At 35.4% G+C, this 21,056-nt stretch overlaps 1 protein-coding gene across 2 annotated transcripts in view; it reads left to right on the forward strand.

Moving 5' to 3' along the window:
- LOC150105365 (uncharacterized) overlaps positions 1-21,056 on the forward strand; it is a 521,942-nt gene that overhangs the window by 102,353 nt on the left and 398,533 nt on the right. The gene's annotated exons all lie outside the window — the stretch shown is intronic.

Here is a 21,056-nt window from a genome sequence, read left to right on the forward strand (position 1 = left end):
GCTGCCTTAAACCCTTTTTATTTTGATTTTATTTGGCTGATGCTGAATAAGTTCTATAATACATAACTGGTTTAAAGAATTTGTCTAAGTCGATGGAAGTTTTTTCACTTGGTTATGCTACGAATTATATATTTACCAGCAAAGGTTGGTTGATTGGAAGCGCCTCTGCTACTAATGGCTCAGGCAAAAAGTTAAGCAAGTTTGAGCATGGTTAGTAGCTGGAAAGGAATCAGTCATTCGATGCTGTTGGCACACTCTCCCTCGATGAGTCTTTGGACTCCCTGGAGGTGTCACATAATAATACTACTAAAATAATAATATTTGATTTAATCCTTTATCCAAGTGTAAGCAAACTTTGTTTGCTTACACTTGGATAAAGAGAACCAGTACTGAAAATTAAACAAAGTCATTAAGATGTTCATAAGTTGTTAAGAAACTTAATAAGACGATGATGCAGCTGTTGTCATGAACTTCTTGGATGATAGCATTGCTCGGTTTTTTTTTTTTTTTTTTTTTTTTTTTTTTTTTTTTTTTTTTTTTTTGTGCAGGAGTAGCTGGTAGATAATGAATGCTTTGATGAATCATATTTCTTCTGGTACTTTTAACATCCAGAATCCAGAAACTAAATTATGCTATGTTTCACTAACTATTTATGACCATGCTTCCAGTCATCTTACAACTGGTGGTGGTGCAGCTATTTAATGCCATCTCATAATTGTAGGCCCTTTATTTATTCAAATACTTCCCCATAAATAATAGTTTTCATGTGGTTGCATTTTACCATATTTTTTGAAATGTCTTTTTGGTATTTAAGGCTCCATATCATGTCTGGTATTATGGTTAATGTCTGGTGTTTCCTACATAATTTCTTATGCACTTAAAAAGGTCTTTAGAATTTGATTTAATCCTTTATCCACATACTAGTCAGACATTAGATATGCTTTCTACTGTAGCACATTGACAGTAATGTTCAGTATTTTGGAATCATTTTAAATTGATGATAGGCTTGCAGGATTAAACTTATAGTGCTCTTATGCCATTTATTTGAGAAGGATCTGTAGCAAAATTTAATGTTGCTTATACAATCAAGTTTTACTGTAATAAACAAATAAAGTCTTGAGGTTTGGGATCCATCGATGGGAGGATGCATACTCGATTGGAGGAGCTATACTGGAGGAGGTAGGGGAGACGAGAGATCTGGGGGTGAAGATTGATAGAAAACTGAAATTCTGGAAGCATATTGAAAAGGTGGTGAGGGTAACTCAGAGGATTGCTGCCATACTGAGAAGGATGCTGACCTGCAGAGATAAAAGAATTATCATTCCATGGTATAAGGCCCTGATCAGACCACACTTAGACTATTGTTCTCAGATTTGGTCCCCAGGATTTGAAGGGGATAAATTGACTGTGAAAAGGTACAGAGGCAGATAACAAAGATGGTTTCAGGACTGTACAATATGAGTTATGAGGATCAACTGAGGGAATGTGGACTGCAAAGTTTGGTAGATAGAAGAAGGAGAGGTGATATGATCGAGACTTTTAAACTGTTGAGAGGCAGTTACAGGGTAGACATTGGAGAGTTCTTTCACTTGGTGGAACGGCAGGAAGGAGCGATGACAAGGGGCCATCCCTGAAAGTTAAGAAAGGAGGCTGTGAGCAAGAGGGTGAGAAGTGGTTTCTTTGCGTGGAGGGTGGTCGAACCTTGGAATGCATTGCCTGAGAGAGTGATTGGAGCAGGAACAATGGGTTCAAGGAGTGGTATGATAAACTTTGTGTTTCTTACAAAACCTCCCACGATGAGTCTTTTGACTCCATGGAGGCCTGGATAATAATAATAATAATATTAATAATATTCCATCTTTTTGGTATAGGCTGTCAATTCCTGCAGTTGCCTTTCTTTATTATACAGTAACCTGGTATGATTAAAAAAAAACTTTCTTGCCTAATTCTTAATGCTAAACATTTTATTGATTAGTAGTCAGTAATCGTAAAATAGCAACTAATAGTCAAACCGTGGCTTTAAAAAATATATATTAAAGTCGCTGCATTAGATGTTTAGTTTAAATGTCTGTTATTCTGCAATGTTTGTAGAACAGTGGTATATCTAGGATTTTCCTGAGAGGTGTACAGACAGAGTTTTCCTACATGGTGGTTAATAATTGGTTATTATTTTGGCATACTGATCTTTTAAGAGAGAAAGTAGCGTATACATAAATACATATAGATATTTACCCATCTTGATAAGTGATAAGATATAAGGTTGGTCCAAATTCCTTGGCTTATCCCTGTGCTATTGTTACAGAATTATTTTTAAAAGCATATTAAGAAATTTAAATCATGTTCATAATAAAATTTTAAATGAGTATAAGTAGTTGCCTTGAGCATTTTTTTAAAATAATAATAATTATTATTCGTGACATCTCCAAGGAGTCCGAAAACTCATAACGGGAGGACACCCACTGTATAACTCTCCGTCTCCACTACTATACCGAACTTCTACTACCAATCATCTACATCAACGCCATCTACTGCCCACCACCACCACAGCTAGTATTATTTATCTGTAAATTGTGTGTATTCTGAAGGGCCGATTTGTCTGTATGCAGGTTGAAAAACCCAAGTTTCAGGGAGGAAAAAAAACCTACTACCTCCGTATGAGATTGGCTAACTCACCTTCAAATGAAAAAGTCCATATAAAGATTCCTCCTGTCACAACGGTAATCAAACTTAGGCCTTTTCTAATTGAAGAGCGCAATGTACTGTCATTCTTCCAATTGCACTATGAAGGAGCTTAATATTGTAATTAAAATAGGCCATTTTAAATAAGTATTTTTTTCAGTATCCTGTTAGGAATTGGAGCTGGTCATTTGGTTGAATACATAATTCTCAGTAACAATCTCTTGTTAATTATTGAAAATGTCATGTCATTTGTAATAATTCACATTCATAGTAATTTGAGTTAAGATCAGTGTGATGTAACAGACTACAGTTTAACTAGCATGCTCAGATCAAATAATAAAATTTCATTATTTTTTCCCAAATAGCAACTCTTGCCATTTCTGAAAAAAGAAAAAAATTCAGTATTCTAAAATTCCCATTACTTACTTTAGTTTGTCTTATATTTTTGCTCTAATCTGTTTCTCATATGTAAATGTTCTAATAATCGAGTAAATATCAGGTTCTAATTTTTTAAAAAAATTAATTATAAACATTCCACTCACATCATGCTTATTGGTTTATAAATTTAAGTTACAATATAGTCAGAAAAAAGTAACATAACATAGCAGTTTCTTGTTGGTTTATTAAAAATGTTTCATCTCTTCTTCTATTAATCCTTTCCACATAGTCTGTTATATCTGTTAATGCTTGTATTCTCTACTTCATTTGCTTGGGATAAAAAATTAGAGTTGCTAAGAGGGGAAAAAAAAAACTCTACCTTTACATGAGACCATCTAGCTCACTTTAAGTAGAAATGCCTTTAAAAAAAAGGCATTTAACAGGGATTTAAACTGTTGTCTTTCCAAAGAAAGAGAACATTATTATTGACTGAGTTACATAGCCTCATAAAGTGTTCTACATGAAAATATATAGAATACAGACTTATCTTAATGTAAAGTTTGTTGATTTGGTGTAATATCATATAATTTGATACTAGTACAACATTTGAATCGTAAAACAATCTGCCATGTATCCTGTTTTGTCTGTATTTCATTGTTCATCTGTGGAAAAATTATACTTCATAATAAGAAACTATAACACATTTTAGGAATGTTAGTCAAGTGGGTAATATTTATTATCCTACTAGTTTCACTGATTTTTGCTATCGGCATCTTCAGGGATACAATAGGTAAGCGATATGAAGGTAACAGACTAGGTTTTAACTGACAGTTCTAATTCATACAAAATTAGTACAGTGCGAGACAATGCGCATGTCTCGGGAACATGATTTATTTGTTACGAGACATAATGTAATTGGCGTGAAAGTTCATTTCTTTGATGTTTAGTGATCTAATTAAAGTTTTCCAAATTTCCGGTAGGATTAGACCTTGATTCTTATTTAGGTTTCCTGTTGAATGGGCGACCATAGCAGCCTCCTTGAAGGTTCTGGAATGATAGTTCTCTTCTATATAGGGCATATGACTCTTATCCCACTCAATAAGATGGTTGGTAGAGGCAAAGTGAGAAGAAAGGCCTAAGATATCTTGTCTGTTGTTTCTAACATAGCCTATGTGCTCCTTTCCATACCAAAACCTTCAAGGAGGCTGCTATGGTTGCCCGTTCAACAGGAAACCTAAATAAGAATCAAGGTCTAATCCTACCGGAAATTTGGAAAACTTTAATTAGATCACTAAACATCAAAGAAATGAACTTGCACGCCAATTACATTGTCTCGTAACAAATAAATCATGTTCCCGAGACACACGCAATTAATTACAGTACAGCGTCTTGCACTGTACTAATTTTGTATGAATTAGAACTATCAGTTAAAACCTAGTCTGTTACCTTCATATCGTTTACCAATTGTATCCCTGAAGATGCCGATAGCAAAAATCGGTGAAACTAATAGGATAATAAATATTACCCACTTGACTAACATTCCTAAAATGTGTTATAGTTTCTTATACAAGTAGTCAAGAAAGAAAATCACACTATACTTCATAATATTTGGATATATAAAGGCACACCACTTTCCACAAGTTACCATCATTGCTTGATAGACGAATTCACTCTGAATGGTAATTACATATATCCATTTCACAGCTGTTATAGAATGAAATGTTTTACCAGTTTTAGCTCTAACAGAAAAACCTGTTACATTGATTTTCAAGTAAGGGTCACCAGAAATAATAAAATTAGTTGAAATCATAATTATTAGATCTTGAATGATTAAGTTTGCTTTCAGGTGCTTTAAAAAGCCATTTGAAAAATTATTATTATTCGTGACACCTCCAAGGAGTCGGAAGACTCATTGCGGGAGGACACCTGTTGTACAACTCTCCATCTCCACCACTACACCTAACCTCTACTACCAACCATCAACATCAGCGTCACGTGCTGGCCACTACCACCACCACAGCTAGCATTTTTTGTCTGTAAATTGCGTGTGTTCTGAAGGACCGATTTGTCTGTATGCGGGATGAAAAACCCGAGTTTCCAGGAGAGAAAACCCTGCTACCTCCATATGAGATTGGCTAACTCACCTTCGATTGAAAACGTCCATTCCATATAAAGATTCCTTCCGTCATGACGAGAATCGAACTTAGGCCATTTCCAATCGAAAGGCACAACGTACTGTCATTCTTCCAATTGCGCTATGGAGGGGCTTATGCCTGCTGTATTTTCTACAGGTGTATTATAAGCCATGCTAGGCTGGGTGAGATGAGATTGCAATGGATACCTGTTTGCTGGCCTGGTTGGCCAAATGGTTAGCATATCCACTCTCCAGCCAAAAGGCTGTGGGTTCAAATCCTGCCGTGGGCATGGATGTTTGTGATTGTGGAACCAGTGGTGGTGGGCAGTAGATGACGTTGGTGTAGATAATGATGGTAGTTTTGGTTCGTTGTAGCTGGTGGATTGAGTGGTGGAGACAGAGTTGTAGAGTAGGTGCCCTCCCTCGATGAGTCCCTTGGACTCCCTGGAGGTGTCATGTAATAATAATAATAATTAATCACTGCACTTTTTCATAAAATGAAAGCAGACTGTTTACAAATGCATGCGAGCGTGCCATTGAAAATCCCATGTCTAAAACCCAATCTTCTGTTTTATTTCTAACTAATCTCTCCAATATCTTAAACACAACTACAGATATATAAACAGGTCTATAATTGGAAAAAATCTGTCTTAGTAATACTTTTGTTTTCCTTCCATTCTTTTTCTTCCTACTAACAGACTGATTAAACAGCCTGGAGGTCACAGCAACTCTTTTGCACATTCCTTAAAAATAGGCAGTGATATATCGTCCCCAAAAAAGTTAATATCTAACCTGCTCAACACTTCAAGTACCTGTAGCATTTGCCTCAAAGTTATTCATACTAGAATGATATATGCTGACAAATTGCAGATTAAATACTTCTACCACATCCTCTGTCTTGGGCACTTTCACCATACACCAGTATCAATCTTCTGTAATTATTCTTCCTCTCATCTGCCATGTAATGGAGGAATTTCTTTTGGCCTGCTGATCAATCTTTTCTCATGTGCAACATTTTTTTACCATACAAATGTATACACCTGTGTTACAACATACACGTGTATGGTAATTACCTCGCCTGGACTACTGTAAGTAGATTTGGTGTCCTGAGTTATAAGGCAATAAAAAAACTGTGGAAAGGGTGCAAAGAAGAGTTACAAAAATCATATCAGGATTATGGGATTTATATTATGAGGATAGATTGCAAGTATGTGGACTACAGACTCTGATTAATAGGAGAAAGAGGGATGATATGATAGAGGTCTACAAACTTCTGAATGGGTATTATAGGATATCATTTGATGAAATTTTTCACATATGGAAGGTGGGGAGAGAACATGGGGCATCCATGGAAGTTAAGTTTATTTCCAGCTAAGAGGGATAAGGAAATAATTTTTCTATCACAGAGCAGTGGATGAGTGGAATAGTTTGCCTGTTGAAGTAGTGAGTGCAACTAGTATGAATGAATTTAAGGGAAGTATGACAGCTAGTTTGGGTGATGTATATCCTCCCTTGATGAGTCTTTGACTCCCTGGAGATCTCAGATAATAATAATAATAACATCAATATCTTTCCTTTACAGCTAATCATCCCATGGTTTTATGGAAATTGACTATAGAGCTTCTCATAATCAGCAACCTTATGGTTCCACATGGCCATAATATTCTTCATTACCACATTCCAAGTCAGTACTTGATGATCACAGTTACTAACTGGCAGCAGTGTTGATATCTCAAATTGTATCTCATCCAAAAACATATGGGTGGGATACAATATAGAGGAGAGTAACTAGACTTATTAATGACCCATCTCTTACCAACTCACTCCCCTACTTTTGCAGAGACATTTGGTTTCTACAATATGTGTATTCTACAAATATTTCCATGGGAAATGTTCATCTGAAATAGCATCAATAATTCCCCCACTTAATACTAAGCTCATTGGAGCATGTGCAGCTGTTACTCAACATCCCTTCACAGCACACCTTAAAACCCACAGAACAAGTTTCTTTTCCTCCTCCTTCATCCCTGCTACTGTTGTACTGTGGAACAGTCTTTTCCCTGATGTACTTCCCAAGGAATACAATATACAGACTTTTAAATCAAATATAAACAAGTTTCTCCTTTCCCAACCCACTACCCATATACAGCACTAACATACTATAGTTGATCAACCAACCTCTTGTGTATGGGCTCAGCATAAAAAATAAAATATAAAATAAAAAATAAAAATTTCCAGGCACAAATATATCATATCCACAGCTGCCTCGACATCTAAAATATCTGAAGCCTTCTTCAGTACAAGACACTTCTTTCATTCGAGAAACTTCTTGTCTGTACAACTCCTAATACCGTATAAACTGAAAATCTGTCCAAATCTATCCAAATTAGATGACACTCTCCTTTGGGAGATTTTTTTCAATCGCTTTTTTTTAAAGATCCTCTGTTTCTGCATTATGCCTTTTTTATAGATATTTTCATAGGCAGTACTTCACCTAATTTGCCACTACTATTTCTCCACTTTCCTCTAAATGTAAAAACACAAGCAGCATATATAAACTAATGAAAGAGGAGGCTAACACAACTTGGCTCGATACAAAGGAATTGAACCAACTTTTTATGCTCTTCTTTCATTCTGTCTACCTCTGTTCTTTGGAATAAGCTTCTCGCTTCTCCATTATGTTTTCACCAAAGGACTATTGACTTTAACTGTTTAAGACATCAACAGATTTCTTCTTTCTCCCTGATTATTTGCCCACACACACACGCAGCACCAATATGTCTCATGTAAGGAGTATTGATATAAAAAAAAAAAAAATTAAAAAAAAAACTCAGATTAAATAGCCACAAAGCCATCACATGAGCTGTCACTCCATTCTGAATGATGGGAACTATTACTCTGCTATCATATGTCTCCTGTTTTCCCTCCTCCTTTTAGGTTCTATATAATTTCTATTTCTATTTATGTCTGTATATCATAATTTACAAGCATGAAGAAATGGAGGGATATAGAAATGAATAGAAATAGAGGGATCAAGTTCCCCTTTATTTATTCACATATTTTAATAAAATATGTGAATAACTTGCAAGATTACTCACTCAATGTTACAAATTCAAATTCTTTATTTCTGATACTCCTTTTTAACTTGTATATTAATGATATTGGCGAAGATTTGGATGGAGATATTCAGTTGTTTGCAGATGATGCAAAGTTGGGAAGAACCATAAAGAGTAGTGAAGATGTTGTGGCCTTGCAAGAAGACTTGAATAAATTGAGTGATTGGGCAAGCAAATGGGGGTGTGAGTTCAATGTTGCAAAATGTAAGGTTTTAAAATTTGGAAAACAAAGATGGGATGCAGAATTTATGCTTGGTAAGAATATATTGTTGGAAGTAGAGGAAATAAGAGATCTGGGAGTGATAGTGGATAAAGATCTAAAATTTAGGGGTCACATCGCCAAAATTGTGAAGACAACACAAAGACTTCTGGGAATGATGAGGAGGACACTGACGTGTAGAAGTAGGGAGATTCTTGTTCCATTGTATAAGGCTTTGATTAGGCCACACATGGACTATTGTGCCCAGATTTGGTCACCTGGTTTTCAGAAGGATGAGGAGATGTTGGAAAGGGTCCAAAGGCGACTGACTAAGGTAGTTTCTGACCTCTGGAATGTCGAGTATGAGGAAAGATTGAAAAGATGTAATTTGCAGAGACTAGTGGAGAGAAGGAAGAGGGGAGATATGATAGAGACCTACAAGTTGGTAAGGGGTTGCTATAGGATCAATGGTGGAGAAGTTCTACAGCGAATAGTGGGAGATCAGGGGAGAACCAGAGGTCATCCCTGGAAACTGTATAAAGAGGGTGTGAGTAGGGGAGTGAGAGGCAGGTTTTTTTCGTGCAGAGTTGTGAATGATTGGAATGCCTTGCCTGAGAGTGTGGTGTCTGCAAGGAGTTTGAATGTGTTTAAGACCCGGTATGATGAGATGTGTGTGAGATAAAAGGACCTCCTAGATGAGTCTTTGACTCCATGAGGTCTTGTTTAATAATAATAATAATAATTACTGGAATCCTGTATCAATTATGGAATGAAAATTAACATTAGAAAAACAAAGGTAATGAAAATAGCAAGGAAAGAGGTAAATATGGATATCAGAATTAAATGGGAGGAAATTGAATCAAGTAAAGACATTTAAATATCTAGGAAGTGTTATTAGCAGTGATGGAAGATGTAAAAGTGACATAAAAGCAAGAATAGCAATGGGAAGAGATGCCTTTAATAGAAAATGGAATTTATTAAGAAGTAAAATGGATAGAAACCTAAAGAAAAGACTAATAAAATGTTATGTGTGGAGTGTTGCCTTCTATGCAGCTGAAAGTTGGACATTGAAGAAAGAAGAAATTAAGATTTTGGAAAGCTTTGGAAATTAAGATTTTGAAAAGAAATGGACAGATAAAATAACTAATGAAAAGGTCTTAAAAAGAGTAGAAGAAGAAAGAAGTCTGTTAAGGAGGATAAAAAGAAGCAAGGGAAACTGGATTGGACATATTCTGAGAGGGAATGGAATCATCAGAGATGCCATCAAAGGAAAAATAGATGGAAAAAGACCCAGAGGAAGAGTAAGGAAAACAATGCTAGATGATATACTGAATGGAGACAACTACACAACCTTGAAAGAGAAGGATCAGAACAGAAGAGAGTGGAAGGAAAGTTTCTGCTACTAAAAGAAGAACCTGCTCAATTGCAGAATACTCAAGAAGAAGAAGAATGGGAGTTCATGAATTATTTGGTCACATGTCCATTTTAGCTACCATACTGGCAAAGATGTGTTTATACATCAGTCAAACACGAATGTGAAGCATCCACTGAAATTTAAATAACATGGAAAGAAGCATAAATTAAATTTCATCCATATGACCATTTGGGATGCTATTGAGATGTGTCACATACATGAAAAATGAATGATGGTCAGCATGAGTAAAAAAATAAAATAAAATTATAATAATTTTGAAAAATTATTGCCTCTAATATGTCAACACTTTAATTATGTCAGAAAATATGTCATTTATACTGTTCAAGCTGTAACAGAAAGAGAACACACCATGAACCAGTTATGCTAATCCAATAAAAGGACTATATACATCATTTAAAAAAAATATTGGCCTTTAATAATAACCACTTCACTGAACTTGGATATAGGTATGCAATCTGAGCAATTGAGATTCAGACAGCCAAAAGACTGCGGGTTCGAATCCCGTCATGGGTGTGGATGTTTGTGATTGTCTGTGGAAATAGTAGTGGTGGTGATCGGCGGTAGATGGTGTTGGTGTAGTTGCGGTCATTTTGTGTGGATTGAGTGTTGGAGACAGAGTTGTAGAGCAGATGCCCTCCCTCGATGAATCTTTGATCTCCCTGGAGGTGTCAAATAATAATAAAAATAAAATAATAATAAAATGACAAAAAAGTTTCCACATTCAAAAATGAGATATGTCATGTAGCACGTGTTTATTACTTGAATCTTGGTTAAGATGTATGAGAAAGAGATCACACTATTAGAGTTCAAAGGAAACAGTGAGCAATTATGTTAAGTTAATTATAAGGCTTATTGCATCATTTAAAAATAATAATAATAAATATAAATAAATATATATATATATATATATATATATACATATATATATATATAATATATATAATAATATATAAAATATAATAAATATAAATAACTAAATATATATATTTATTTATTTATTTACAATTAACAGTGATAACTTCCCTGAACTTTGACATAAGCATGCAATTTGTTATTATTATTATTATTATTTTCCTGACCCCCATGGAACATTGGACTCATCATGGGAGGTCAACACTAGTGAACACATCTATCATGCCACTCCCTAAAATTATCCACAGTCTGCACATTCACAACCCTCTCAGGCAATGCATTCCATGCTCCTATCACTCTCCATGCAAAAAACTTACTTCTTACCCTTTTACTCACCACCTCCTTTTGCAACTTGCAGGGATATCCTCTTATCCTTGTTCCTTTCTCTTGTTCTACCATATGAAAAATCATTAAAAAATTTTAAATGTAAAGTTTTATGTTTCCAGGAAGAGGCCACTAATTTAAGTGGATTTGAGTGAAGTATCTCAGTTAGGTTACAGCCAACACTGTGACTAGTGAGCCAATGGCATGAGAAGTGAAGCCTGGTTCATCAGTCTGAATAGAGGCTCAGTCATATCCATTGGCAATCATTGTGATTTTTTATTTTGTTTAGTTCTTCCAACAGAAAAGATTCAGCAGAGTAGATTGGGGTGAACAGTTTTAATAATACAGTTATACAAATTGAATGAACAGTTAAGAGCAGTCCCATCTCTCCTGTATTAGCAGACTATTTTATGTAACACTTGGAAAGTCAACTTATTGATACCATTACCACATTTTCTCAATACCTGGCTTTGTTTTGTGGATGACATCTTTGGAGTCTAGTCACACTCAGTGACTGAATGACTAATTTTTATAGTAAAATCTGTGTATTACCACTGAACACGACTCTCTCTCTCTCTCTCTCTCTCTCTCACACACACACACACACACACACACAGAGAGAGAAATAACACTTTCTATTTTCTGCATGTTTAAACTTTCTATTATGGATACATCATCTATTTTCACAGATGATATGATATTACCAGAACTGTTATACACCAAGCCCACTCCTTTTAGTCTACTGAATTCCTTCTATTGGAGACACATCACAAAATAAAAAAATCACTATGACTGTTAATGGATATGATCAAGCCTCCATTCAGAAACTCTTTGATAAATATCATATTATATCAAGTGTTCAAAGGGTTGTCATAAAGACTACTCTAACTGAAAGGGACATAGAGCAAACAACCCAAGTTCTTCATAAATTTAATCTATGCACTACCTTTAAGCCATTTCATAAACTGTGTTCCCCCCCCCCCCTCCACTAAAGACAAGTTACCTCCTCTCTCTCGCTCCTTACTTGGCATATAACCAGTACCTTGTTCTAGTCAACTATAATATTTTGGATAGTGGCCATTCTGCAGAAATTAGACTCAGAAACATTAAGATTAAATCAAACAGAATCTGATGAATCTAGCATTGCTTCTCATGCCACTGATGCTTGTCATAGAATCTCCTTATACCAAACCAAGATAATCCACTAGAGTTAGTTTAAATTCAATAGTATCTTCCTGGATGGCATCACCATTCAAACCTCATTTGTTCAGAATACATGCCTAGATTACAAGTTCTGCAACGTAATACCTATTGACTGTCAGTTTTTCTTAATATTTTTTATTACATAGTCCTCATATTAGATTAACATAACCTGCTCATTATTTCCTTTGAACCCTCATAGTGCGTCAAGTAGTAAATGGGTGCTACATGATGTAATTTCACTGTTCCTTTTTATGCTTTCTCTAATGATGTTCTTGTAATTGATAAAATAATATATTGACATATATCGTATACACTGTGTGTGTGTGTGTGTGTAAATATGTAGAAAGTATTTTACCTTGGGTATACTAAATGTTAAAAATACCAAGCAATTTTAAACCTGGTTTTACTCCATTTCCCAAGTAAGCAAACAGACAAACAAGTCAAGTTTGCGCCTGCAAGTGATGCAAGTCTAGCTGATCCTACAGGTAGTGCAAGACCAAGGCAACTCATGGTAAAGGTGGCATAAGCTCTGATCACTAATCTTAATATTTACCCTTAATGCCAAAACACATATCCAAGAAGGAGATGTATGATGTTTTGTATTAAAGGCAAGGGGGCCACTACCCAGACCGGTTTCGACCTTTATTGAGGTCTCATCAGTGGGAGCCAGGCTAGAAATACCAAGATTTAGTAATACAGAGCTTATAAGTATTTTACCAGAACAAGTTACAATAAGGTGTTTTAACCTTATTAAATAAAAATCTCTGGAGGAGATATAAATGTAATAAGTATTTTACCTTGGCTCCAGAGAGTCATGTGTGCCCTCAACCAACATAAATTCTAATGTGTTTTTATTTCTTCTGTGTAAAGATTCAGTTGTTTGTGTTATTGTTGGCATCCTTAAGCATGAATCTCCATAACAATGCCGTATGACCATCCTTTGACACTCTTTTACCTTACTAATGTCTTCTTTCTTATTCATGTTAGTCAATCACTTCTTCAAATGTTCAATGTCATCCTCTACATTCTTAATTCCACTCTTTATTTTCTCCAAACTGGCCTAAATTTTCCCACCCAACTTACTATTGTTACATTTATCAGATAAAATTAGACACACACACAACATTTTATTGATTTTATTATTATTATTATTATTTGCAAAAATGCTAATATGGCTTTTTGGTATCTTCTCCTCCTCCCAGAAAAGATAAATGTTGTAACTCTTCCTTCCCAAGTGGAAACCGTAGAGGTAGGATGGGTACTTAAGATCAGCAGGTGGAATATTTTCACTGATCACCAATTAAAACACCACTGATAAGGGGTGGATTTAGGATTGTTTGGGGCCCCACACTATAACTTTTAATAGGCCCTTCTACTGGAAAAATGTTAGATTATCCATATCGAGGAGGAGACCCTTGTAATATGAGGCCATAAGCTTTAGCCTGTTTAGCTTATGCATAAATCTGGCCCTGCTGCTGGTGTACAAACATTTCATTTAAAACAAACTGTACTACTTTATTTCTGAAATTTGAGCAGATCATGGACTCAAGCTCTATAAGCTCATATTACAAGTCTCGGCTTAATGCAGGTGAGGGACACATGCTAGATAATTTGTTCAATGGAGCTCTGGATTTTCCAGAATACAGATGAGCAGTCACATTTTTAGTTGCATACAGAGCCATAACCAGCTTCAGTAAGGCTGAAAGCAGCAAAGCAAAGGTCAAACATATATGACATAAATGGTAAAAATTATTATGATTACTATTTCAGGCCCTCCACAGAATCATAAGCCTCATCATGGGATGGGTAACTTAGACAGCACAGTCTATCATATCACCACATTCACAATCTGCATGTTCATTGCCTTATTAGGTACTGCATTCCATGGCCCAATAACTCTCCATGTAAAAAAGCCTTTCTCACCATCCTATTATCCATTTGTCCTTGTATCTTCCCTTTTTCCTACTATATGAAAAACCTCTCTCTAGTGTTAATCCTGTAAATGCCTCTCAATGCTTTAAATGTTTCAATCATGTCATTCCTTCTTCTATCATGCAAACTCTGTAGTTTGCAGGCCCTTGGGTTATTCTGATAACTAACACTGTATGGTGGCAATATCATTTTTGTTATCTACCTCTGTACCCTTATATGTATAAATAATTTTTTTTGTGTAAACATTTATTAATGTATTGTTTCTGAAGAAAAACTGAATAAAAAACAAGAGAGATTCAGATTACTTCAAATGGAGAGGAGTGCATAGATAATGCATAGAGGAGTGCTTAGCCAGCAAAGGTTGGTCGATTGGTAGAGTCTCTGCTAATGGTTCACGCAAAAAGTTAAGCAAGTTTGAGCACGGTTAGTGGTTGGAAGGAATTCAATCATTCGATGCTGTTGGCACACTCTCCCTCGATGAGTCTTTGGACTCCCTGGAGGTGTCTCATAATAATAATGAGAGCATTATTTCACCCTGTAAGCAGTATGAAATACTAAGTATGAGCACGTTGTTGTTAGTTATAAATTATACTGCATGCCAATTAATACTGTAGCAATACTACTGTATTAAAAATAAATCAAATCAATTCATTATTCTGATTTTCTCTTCAATAAATCTGCTCTATCCTGGCTGTTTGCAGTTTCCCTCTTGCATTTCCTTCTGTTAAAATCCTATGATCCCAATCAATTAACTGATCTAATATGCAGGAGTTTACTACTCCTCTTTGTAGTGTTTCTTCCTCACACCCATGACAATTCTGACATAAATCCTGCAAGTACATGATCAAGCATGACATGATATTACAGTGATTTCCCAATTATCTAACTTTTGGTTAGGGTATCAACTGATTTTAGGTGCTGCACCATGTAACTGTGCCTTCAGATGTTGAACCCCTCAATTTTTTGACTGGTAGATTGGTTTTCCACTGTGATTGGATAACTGAGAGAATACTGTATTTGCATGTTTTGCAGGAGAATTATGACATATTTGTCTAAATCTAGCACCTTAAAATTAGATCTTATTATTTTTATATGTAGAAAAAAAAACTACTGAATATTAGACAACTATGCTATCATTCTTGTTTCAGAAATTATTGTTAGTGGTAGTATCATTACATGCCTACTGACAGCTCAGTCCTTTTAGATGTTTATAAACAGATATCTATGGAGTGTCAACTTGATTGCTGCTTGATAGAAGATTTCCTTGCAAAGTCTAGTACCTTTGCTGAAACCTGATAATTTATTAGTGCCATTATCACTGGACCTCCACAGAGTCTCAAGATTCTTCATACAAGTTCTAACTTTTCTAATGAAGTGGCATAACTTAACTCACCATCACGAAGCTCTACAATGTGCAAGAGCTCATGTGGCCAAATAAGAAATCTTGGCATAGGGACTCAACAAAAGCATGTTGAGGGAAATGCCCAAAAATCATATTTACATAACTGCTTATGCCCTTTCATAAATTCAGTTCTCCAGTTAGTGAGAGGATCATAATCCTCTCATCAACTTATGTGCAGTAATGTTCTGTTTAAAAAAAAAAGAATGCACATAGATCCCACAGGTGGAGTATGCGTGTACATAACACATTTCTCAACTATGTGTGTGATATGTACACTGAGTGCTTATATCATTACATATACCCACCTCAAAGAGCACTGGATCACTCTTAGCCTTCATATTTCAGAGCACTCTACAATGTTCCACAGGTATCCTGTGGAGTGCTTATAATTATATCATAGATAGACATGGAGTATATACTCCATATCCTGGTATATACATTATCAAGATGTTAACTTTGTGTTTTCGGTTTACGATACCATTCTCAGTATAACTGATACAACACTGTACATGGAGGTCTCATTTCAAGGTCATAAATTTTGCCACTAATCACACTACTGAATGTACAGTCTTTTGCAAGCAGTTGCTATTTATAGCTGGTACCTGTCATCATTTACATATATGTTATGCAGATCCATTTCTCATGGGGATATTTCTAATATTTTGGCCACTGAGTCTGTTTGCATACTAGTGTGATATCTTATAGTGGATTTGATGGCAAGGGGATGGAGGTGCATCTTATTGAGTTTCCTTGAGAGGGTATGTATGTGTGCATATATATATATACATACACATAACCTTTTGCTAGATATATAAGACACCAAAGAAAGGCTACACACACTTTTTAATTAAATATTCGATTTAAAGTTTAATTGAATTAATTAAATTTAAGGCAGTACCATAAGCAGTTCATCTGATAATAGGTTACACTATGGTGTGAACTATTTGTTAGCAAGGCAACATAAAACATAAGGATAGTTTCCTCTCTACATCTACACACACACACACATATATATATATATATGTGTGTGCGTGATAGCTATATCATTTATGACAGCAGGCTACATCATTTACTTTATATATAAGGACTCACATTATCTGAATGTTCGGGATAACACCATCCTTTCATTATTATTTTTTTTTTTTTTGTATCATAACGGATACAAATTAAAAGATAACTTCAACAATTAGCGGAGTAAAGTTCCGCTTAATAATTTGTGTAGCCTCTAGTAATGAGTCTTGATATTCCTGATGTCAAATAAAAATCATAATAGCAATAGTTTTGCAGCACTGCGCACATTTATCAAGGTACACGGTATAAAATAATGTTTATTTATTTACGTTCAAAAGCATATTTGTGTTGCCAAAATGGATGCACTCGAACGCAGAGTATTTGAATTTAGCAGCACAGAATTATCACTACGTTATGACATCTTACTAATGGACGATGAAACATACACTACTTTCTCATGTAAATAGAACCTACTGTTGCTATGGTAACATACGTCACACTGATCTTAGCTTACTTCATTTGCTTGCAAATTTCCTGAAGGTGTAGCCCACATATACATTAATCTCAACAAACAATAATTTCTATATGGAAAAACAGATATACAGACCGTAACCAGAGCAATGTATATGATTTTTAATAATTAATACAAGAGCATCCCCAATATGTGGAAAAGGAAGCTATTTTCACGCTAGCATGAACTGAAAATCCCGTCCACAATACGTAGATACTAAAATTTTACCGCTGCCAATATGTAAAATCTGGGCCTCGGCTCAATCGGATACTACCAGTATTCTCGTCATCAGATAATCATCTATATTGTGTTATGGTAGATTCAGTATGGCGCTACCAAAGAGATGCATTATTTACTAGTGCGGAACATAATCCAAAATTAAGAAATAATTCCGATTTCTTAAAAATCTTGGCGACCAAATCTGTGCAGCATAATCCACGAGTTCTCTTCTTTGAATAAAGGAACAATGGCGAAACTACCGCGAAACCTCGTAATGCCTGGGAGAGAAAATTAAGGGATTGAAGTTTTTAAGGGGCTAATGAATGCGCTCATGGGCCTAGTAAGAGTGGATTTGGGATCAATAAAAACATCTTACGGAGTTATCTACCGACACCTCCAGAAGAAATTTGAAGAGGCGAATGTCTCAGGAACCACGTGGTTCTTGAGACAGATAATCTTCCTACAGACTGACGCATATTTTTAGTTTTTTTTTCCGCCTCACATGAAACTATTTCGTAAAAGTTATAAAAAATGACTAGTGAGAATCAGTGTAGCCATTTTCTCGCTTCAGGCTCACAAATAACTAGCACTGGTCCTGAACTCAACATTAGAAGTACTTCCAACACAGCAAATATTAGCTCTTTTGTTCCTGCCTGTTAGCTTTCTCATTACCATGTCGCGGGTTTCCACTTCTTGCAGCGCAATTTCACCTGTGTAGTATTTGGTATTCCAACTAAAAGTTCATCCATAGTGTTAAAATTGACGAATACACTAATGGTTTATTCATTTTATAATGAATAAACATGTCCCGTTGTTTGATAATGAATAAGCCATTTATGTCGTCCATCTAACTCTTTTGCTGTCTTCCTCAGGAAGACAAAAGAGTTGGATGGACAACGTAAAGGAATTTGCCAGTATGAATTTACAACTGCTGAAAGAAGAGATGAGAACAAATGAGATGGAGAGCCTATGTTGTTATTTGTGGTGGAAAAAAACAAAAACAAATTGGATGTGTCCAGATTGTAGTTTAGTTAATCGTTTATGACTATTACATGACACCTCTATGAAATCTCAGAACTAACTGAGAGATGCCAACTATACGCTATGCAACACTACACACGATCCGCCATTTTCTACTCGATACATAATACTTTTGTCTGTTAAATGCTTATGTTCTCCAGCCGATTTGGTTGTTTTACAAGAGCAAAAACAAGTGTTTTTGGGAGGGAAAAAACAAAAGAAAAGAACTTATACTTCCACATGAGACCAGTACTTCACTTTCAACTGAAAAAACTAGTGTAAAGATTCCTCCTATCATGAAGGAAATCGAATCTTTTCCAGGAGTCGAAGAACGCATCTTCGTCGTTCTTCCAACGGCACTGCGGAAGCATAGTTAGTGCACAGTAAGCCAGTAGCGAAACTTCAAAATTCGAAGTTCGTATGCACACCAGCAATGGGGATCGTTGTTCTTTGGAATTACGACCAAAGTGACTAAAACTATGAAGCCAGTGTATTATGCCTATAAATTTATAAGTTTCTATTGTTTTATTTGAAGAAAATTCGTAGTTTCTGGCTTAGAAAATTCGTACACCACGTATGAGACTGACTAACTTACCTTCATTTTAAAAAATCCTAGGAGGGATTAAAAACCCAGGTATTTCCATCCAGAGGGCATCCTCTATACCAACTGAGCTGTGGAGACTTGCAATAAACGGACAAGCGAGACATTTGCATCATGTGGAAATTTAAAATACAAGCTGAATCACAGACACTATAAAATTTGCCGGCCTTGTTGGCTGGGTGGGTAACGTACCCGCCAGCCAACAAGCTGGGATCGAATCTTACAGTAAGCACGAATGCTGTATGAATGTGTTTCAGTGCGTTGGTTGGTTGTTTAAATTTTATTGTGAAAGCAACTAAGGCTATGAGGGCCATGTATTATGTCTGTAAATTGCGTGTGTTCTTCTGGCCAGTTTGCCGGGATTCAGGAGGAAAATCTTTTTACCACCGTTTGAGCCCGAGTAACTCCTTTTCTGTTAAAAACAGTCGTAATAAAGATTCTTCGCATCCTAGATTGGATTTGAATCAGGTCTTTTCAAACAAAGAGTATGGTCAATACCGACTGATCTCGGGAGGCGCCATAAAGGTTGGTGATGAATTTCATCACTCAGTATGAGACTTCTCCATATACTGCTGTCTTGAAGAACTTGCAAAGGGTTGTTTCGTGAGTAGAGTTTCCAGAAAAAAAATATATATAGGGCTAAATGGCAACGCCTATACGGGATAAAAGGGAGGATTTATTATTATTTTCTTTTTAACCCTCCGTACTTATGATAGCCATGCAAACCTGTATATAAGCTTTTTAAGGTTATATAGGTTTGCAGAAAAGCTAATAAACCTGTATATATAAGGTTCATAAGTTTTCCTGTATGAAAATCATCTTAAAAAATAAAACGGTTGTAATTAATGGAAACATAATAGAACATGCTAAAAAACTTTTGGTTCAAATTCATATTTATTATTATTTACCGAAGTTTAGTGCTGAGCTTATCTAAAATAAATCTGTTTTGGTTTCTTTTTCTCTCCCGCCACTTTTTGTTTTTTGCTTGGCTTATACTAAAAGTCATTTCAGTATAAAGTGCTAGATTTAAAAATAAGAAGGAATCGACACACCTCTTATGATGTAACGTATTTTTATTTAAATTTCTCGGAATGCTTATTTAAAAAATAATAAAACAACTCTTCTAGAAAAATAAACGCCATGAAATCGACTGAAATATGTATTTTAATAGGTGCACTAACAGGCAACTTATTCACCACCTTTGTAGCAAAAAATCAAAATCTTACATTTTTGCTAACTGCAATTCTACTCAACTTCCAATGATGACCTCATCTTCTCAGCTGACCATATAACTGAAAAATTTCCGCCACCACCATTTTATAAAACGCTTTTAGCAGCTTTCTATTGCATCAACCAATAACACATCTATCAATAACAATCTATTGCATCTACCAATAACTCACAAGTCTTCAATAATCTCTTCATACAGTACATTCCACAGTTCCGAAACCATCTCGGTCACCCACCTCCACATCTCCAAGAAACTAAATGACCAAATATGAGCATAAACAGCCCAAATGAGGGAGTACAAGAGCCTTATAAACCGGAAAACTCTTTTGTCTCTCTCTATTTTTGAACATCCTAGCGATATTCTGTGTTTATTTGCCAATTTTTGCAATATTGTAACCTAACTTCACTTCCGTATCAAACACAGATCCCTGCCCTCATCTATAGAATATAATATCTGCTGTTAATCTTCCGAATATATATATGGAGATACCGTATAATAATAATAATAATAATACTATACAGTATATTGTTAGTTTTGCAGTTACAGGAAAGCTAAAAATTCGAAATGGATAATTATTATTAATAATAGTAACGCATTAGCTATAAAATTCTCCACCCTTCTAATAGAGGGAGACAAAATGCAAGTAGAAAACTTTTCTCAATTATTTGAAATTTCTCATGTTATTTTTGATTAGATATTTTAAATTCTTATAGTCAACATCATCGAATGGTTCACGCATGCGCACCTTT

Source organism: Typopeltis vanoorti, chromosome 6 (assembly GCF_054136105.1).
Source record: "Typopeltis vanoorti isolate ZY-2024b chromosome 6, IOZ_Tvanoo_1.0, whole genome shotgun sequence".
NCBI classification, from domain to species: domain Eukaryota; kingdom Metazoa; phylum Arthropoda; class Arachnida; order Uropygi; family Thelyphonidae; genus Typopeltis; species Typopeltis vanoorti.